Raw genomic sequence first — 6,748 nt, forward strand, 5'->3', positions numbered from 1 at the left:
TCATACCAACCAAACAACCCCTTACTCTTTTATCCTTAAAAACAATTATCTTTATTTACTAATCAGAAAAGGCAATCAAGAATCAGAATACAAGTTTTGAGCACTTGTTACTTTAAAGGAAATAACAAGAGACTATTAACAGGATTGAGCTACCGATGAATTACGCATTGTAACAAAATATAAGTACACCAAATTTGGGGAACATCATTTTTCTTCCTTGGAGAACTATTTGCTTCTCACTTTACTGGATCTTGAACAAATTGGTTTTGTAATACTGATATCACAATAGCAACTCAACTGTCTGCTAAAGTGCGCAAAAAACAACTGAATAAGAGAATCCTATAGTGTTTTTCTGCATGCACCTATAGACGCAAACTGCTGGAAGTCAAAACAGTGAGCCTGGAAAGTGCAGATATGATTGGTTTTAGAGAAAGGCATCTTGAAAAGGCTAAATTCTATGCCATTTCTCCTTCTGCCCTTCTCATCACATAAACATGAACATAGAACAAGTGAACTACCACAACTAGCATAGGAAATGTAGGAAGTTCGGTAAGCAGATATGTCGACAGCAGAACAACAACCGGCCAGTAAACTTCTCAATATGAATTCATGTAGCTACAGCCACATTGGCAATCAAAATCAAGGGTACTCGATTCCACCCTTCTCTTGGTACATGTAGCTTCAACAAGCATTAGAATTTGACATAAATTACCACATAAGTATGACCTTTCTAAAATGATTATTACTAGTATTGAAAATGTAAAAAGTTCAGCAAGCAGATATGTCGACAGCAAAACAACAACCGGCCAGTAAACTTCTCAATGAATTAATGTAGCTACAGCCACATTGGCAATCAAGATCAAGGGTACTCAAGTTCACCCTTCTCTTGGTACATGTAGCTCTCAATCAAGCATTAGAACTTGACCATTTCTATTATGTCTTACAGCCCTGTGTCACATGATAATAAGTATTATCTTTAATGAATTACGAGTTTACAAATAGTATTCGAAATGAAAGAACTTCAGTAAGCAGATATGTCGATAGCAAAACAACAACCGGCCAGTAAACCTCTCAAGTTGGAACTCAATTTCACACCTTCTCTAGGTACATATAGCTTTCGATCAAGCATTACAATTTGATCATTTCTAATATCAGAGGCAAATCCATCATCCATGCACAAAATGTAGAGCAAGAAACATCTTAGATCGTTACAGTCAACGTAGCTAGTAATAAAGAATATACAGTTCCAACGGGGGAAATATCAAATTGCATGTTCTAACTTAAGATGATTCCCATCAACAAAATCCTTAGTAAGAACCCCTAAAAGCTAGTTAACAGGACACAAAAATAGAGATAACGAGAACCAATTCAAGTAAAAGTACTATAGAATTTCTTTGCCTAAAAGACTAACTCATGTGGTTTCATGCCTGACTTGAGTGAGAACCGCGCTGACAAATAATCCTTCAAATCAGGAACACCCTCAATAACCTTGATCAATGCTGCATCAACAGCTTTCCGGTCATCTTTCTTTTCCTGTGGAAGCACATTTTTCTCCTTGCAAGGAAAATAATGTGAACACAATGCTCCATATCAATTTTAATAGAATTCTCCATATCCATTCCACTTTATCCGAGTCCATTTCATTCCATTACAGTTAACATAAATACAAATAGTATCTGAAATGTAAGAAGTTCGGTAAGCAGATATATGTAGACAACAGAACGACAACCGCCCAGTTAACCTCTCAAATTGAATTCATGTAGCTACAGCCACATTGGCCATCAAGATCAAAGATACTCAATTTCACCCTTCTCTTGGTACATGTAGCGTTCAATCAATCATTACAGTTTAAACGTACACAAGCAATGGCACTCCTTCCGACATCTTATACTTTTAACTGAATTTTTTCCTTCCTATGCCATATATGAAACTTTATTACCAAATATGTGCATAGTATCTAAATTACCCGCCTAGTCCACATTTCTGTACCATTCGTTTATTAGGAATTAATAAGATAGAATCTTCCCTTAATAATGCGCGAAAAATCAGGAAAGAATCTTGGGATTGATTTATTCTACATTAAATTCAAGTTTTGAAACGGAAAGTAGATTTCGCATCTGCGTAATTTACTCAAACTAAAATTCAAAAATTTTAAAAAAAAAAAGTACGAACAGCTTCAACAAACTGAATTCAAATTGTAGAATTCAAATCTTCGAGATTTAACAACTCAAAATTGCTATATTTTGTTCTTCGTCGTTTTCAGAAATCAAATTGGCGATCATATATCTGTTCTTCATCTTTTTTTCTCTCAATCTAGAAATCCAAAAAAACGAAAAAATTTAGATTAATACATCAGCAACAACACGCAATCATGTCCAAAATCGCAATCATGCTACAATTGAATGGGAATTGGAATAACTATGGCAGATTTAGAGATTTTGAAGTTGATGCCATTGTGGTATATGAGAATGCAAGTTACATTATTCTGATTTCTACAATTGTAAAACAACCATCGATTGATACTTCAGAAAAAATTGTAGAAATCAAATACATGGTGAACAACAATTGTCCCCCAATGGAGATTAGGAATGATATGGGGGTTCGTGTGTATATTGAGACCAAAAAGGAGAATAAAAACTTAGGTTCACATATCCGTTATGTATAAGTGTACGAGATTTCAATATGGAATTGGCAATCACCAACGATAACACAAGTGCAGGTTTGTATAGTTCGAAATTGCATAGATAATACCATAATTCTATGCAATTTCGAACTATACAAACCTACACTTGTGTTATCGTTGGTGATTGCCAATTCCATATTGAAATCTCGTACACTTATACATAACGGATATGAACCTAAGTTTTTATTATCCTTTTTGGTCTCCATATACACACGAACCCCATATCATTCCTAATCTCCATTGGGGGACAATTGTCGTTCACCATGTCTTTGATTTCTACAATTTTTTCTGAAGTATCAATCGATAGTTGTTCTGCAATTGTAGAAATCAGAATACTGTAGCTTGCATTCTCATCTACCACAATGGCATCAACTTCAAAATCTCTAAATCTGTCATAGTTATCCCAATTCCCATTCAATTGTAGCATGATTGCGATTTTGGACATGATTGCGTGTTGGTGCTGATGTATTAATCTAAATTTTTTCGTTTTTTTGGATTTCTAGATTGAGAGAAAAAAAGATGAAGAACAGATATATGATCGCCAGTTTGATTTCTGAAAACGACGAAGAACAGAATATAGTAATTTTGAGTTGTTGAATCTCGATGATTTGAATTCTACAACTTGAATTCAGTTTGTTGAAGCTGTTCGTACTTTTTTTTAAAATTTTTGAATTGTAGTATAAGAGTAAATTACGCAGATGCGAAATCTCCTTTCCGTTTCAAAACTTGAATTTAATGTAGAACAAAATCAATCCCAAGATTCTTTCCTGATTTTTCGCGCGTTATTAAGGGAAGATTCTGCCCTATTAATTCCTAATAAACGAATGCTACAGAAATTGTAGGAAAAATGTGGACTAGGCGGGTAATTTAGATACTATGCACATATTTGATAATAAAGTTTCATATATGGTATAGGAAGGAAAAAATCTCTTTTAGAATTAGAAACTCACTACATTTCACATTTATATCTAAAAATGCAAAAATATGAATTAAACTTAAAAAAAAATTATAGCAGAAAATGAACAAATGAAACAAACCTCTTTTTTCTCTTCAAAGAACTCGTCTTCACCCTTCTTCTGTTTCTTCTCAGCTACCTTATCAAAATACTTATCGTCAATCTTCTCAACATTTACCTCACTAACATCAACTTTAGTTGACGTGGCAATAACATAAGCTTGATTAACACGTCTTAACGGAACCCCATTAAGTTTAAAAGGACCAGTAACGAGCAAAAGCCCAGATTTAAGTTGTTTCAAAAACACAGCTCTTTTACCCTTAAATCTTCCGGCTAAGATAATGAGAACAGTTCCAGGTGTAATACTTGATCTTAATTTTGTGGGTTTTGGCTTTTGTTTGTTTACAAGTGGTTTTACCACATCATCTGCTGGGTAAAATTTTGGGGGATTTGAGGTGGGTGGTGTAGGGGTGGGTTTTTTTGGGTGTTAAAGGAATTTTCCGTTGTTTTTTTTCTTGATTGCCCATATGCCTTTTTTGTGGTACATTTTGGAACGTGAGAATTTTCCCAGGCCGAGGATTAGGTCTGGGTTGCGGATTGTTTTCTTGGGCGCCATTGGAGAAGGTTTGAAAGGAAGAGAAAGTTAGCTGTAGCAAGAGCAGATTGTTATATAGAGTAGTAAAATAGGGTTAGTGACTGAAATGGCAGCCGTTCATTTCTCTAACTGGAGGACTAATTTTTCGGCTTGATTATGTTTAATAGATCCGGCCCATATTGCTGCTAATGAGGGCTAAGTGCACACTTAGCCACTAATTAGAGATGTCTTTACTTTTTAACCAGTGTTTAAAATGTATTTACTCTTTAGTCGGTGCATAATAAATTTTTACCCACCTGGACGAAAATACCCCTGTGCTAGACATGGGTGTTGTGTAAATATTAAGGACATGGTGTTCTTAACTTCGTGAATACTGAATAAATATTAAGGACAAAGTGTCTTGTATTTGCACCTTCCGTTGTTAAACTTTAGGACAACATATCATTAACTTCATATGTGTAGTGTAAATGTTAAGGACATAATGTCTTTAACTTGTATTTGCGCCTTCTGTTGTTAAACTTTAGGACCTCGTGTCTTTAACTTCATATGTGCAGTGTAAATGTTAAGGACATGGTGTCTTTAACTTCATGTGTGCAGTGTAAATATTAAGGACATAGTATCCTTAACTTTATGAGTGTTGTGTAAATATTAAGGACATAGTAACTTCATGAATGCTGTGCAAATATTAAGGACAAAGTGTCATGTATTTGTACCTTCCGTTGTTAAACTTTAGGACATCATGTCCTTAACTTTATATGTGCAGTGAAAATGTTAAGGACATGACATCATTAACTTCATGTGTGCAGTGTAAATGTTAAGGACATCATGTCCTTAATATTTACACGGCACTCATGTAAAAGGGTAAAAATGTCTTTTCATATTAATTTTAATAGTGTAGTGGTTATTTTTGCTCAGCATTAAAAAAAATGGATAAAAACTAAATACCATGTTAAAAAGTAGTTATCTCACTCCATTTCTACTGCTAATGACACCAGTTAGCCACTCTAAGGACTGCTATGTATGAATTAGTCCGTTGGTCCTGAATTACAAATTTTCGGTTCAATTTTCGGAATAAAAATATATAGTTTCTTAAATAGTGACGGTCTAACGGAGATCAAAAGTATTCATTTTTTTGCAAATTTAAACAACTAAAATTGCTCAAAATTATTTTTAAAGGACTACTTTGAACCTAAAACCAAACACAAGGGTGTCATTTTTTTTTACATAAAAACTAACATTAGACATTTGCAAAGTAAATTTTTTAACGATTCGTTTGGTACGTAGGATAAGAGATAATAATCCCGAGATTAGATGCAAGGTTATTTTATCTCGTGTTTGGTTAAATTTTTTAATTTGAAATTAGCAATTCTGAGATCAGTTAATCCTATAATTGGTAGTATTATTATATCCCACACAATTGGATTCTATCCCATATTGAGAGTGGGATAATAATTTTGGGATTAATTAATTTCGAAATAAGTACTAAAATAATAAAAACGTCCTTCTCCAAGGCTCTTCCTCCAAAGTCGTTTAAACAATTCAAGGTTAAAATTAAAAATAAAAATTTATGCAAACTTATCTACTATATAACAAACATATATTTATGTTACACCCCATATATCTCAATTTTAATCCAATGAACTAAACATCTTCCTATAAAAATATATTCACTGAATAATCTGATCACAATTTAATTCCTGTATTATAATTTCGGGATAACTTATTTCCCTACCAAATGACCCTTAGAAGTTAGTAGGTTTTAACGTTCATTTCTTCGTGTCTCCTTACTTGTTTTCCTATTCATAAATTCTTGCTGCAAATTTTATAGTGATTTATTCTAATATTTGAGAGTAACTTATGTTATTTAATCATTGCTCAGATGTTAATTGTTTGTATGGAAAATCTGAGCATCCATTTTTTTGTATTTTTCTCTAGTACAAGCGAATTCGCTCGAGGTTCATCCTAGAAATGATTCCAAACTTTCTTTGTGTTTACTGTTACCAATTGATTACATTAGCATGCCAATAAGTTTAATGGCGCAGAAATGTAAGTTTTGCTTTGCTTTTATCACCAATCTTGGAAAATTCCTGTTTTTTAGGTCAAGACAACTCTCATAAGAAAACCTAATGTTCATTCATACACATAATAACACTCGTATATATTGAGCTGACGTACTGATTCTGTACAATTCAATAATCTTTTTTTGGCATTCATATTTTATACATGACATAATACTTTATAAAATTTATTTACGGACCTTTAGTGCCAATATTTGACAAGTTATTTACAAAAGACAGATCTCATCATAATTGCACTCCGATGAAACTAAACTTATATAGACAAGAATATAAATATGTAGAATGAATTGAACGCTTAAAAAGTTTTATCAACTACCTCTGAAATACATAAGAAAACACATAATCATGTGAAAAAGAAATCTACTAGCTCTCAACAGTAAATACCATGAACTTGGATAAGTATCCAATATCCATGAAAGACAAAGTATAAAGTATGA

The 6,748-nt window shown here is 33.1% G+C and overlaps 1 pseudogene; it reads right to left on the reverse strand.

Annotated features, from left to right (window-relative positions):
• On the reverse strand, positions 1,063-4,359 carry LOC109242925 (annotated as a pseudogene).

This window comes from Nicotiana attenuata, chromosome 2, assembly GCF_001879085.1.
Source record: "Nicotiana attenuata strain UT chromosome 2, NIATTr2, whole genome shotgun sequence".
Lineage (NCBI taxonomy): Eukaryota > Viridiplantae > Streptophyta > Magnoliopsida > Solanales > Solanaceae > Nicotiana > Nicotiana attenuata.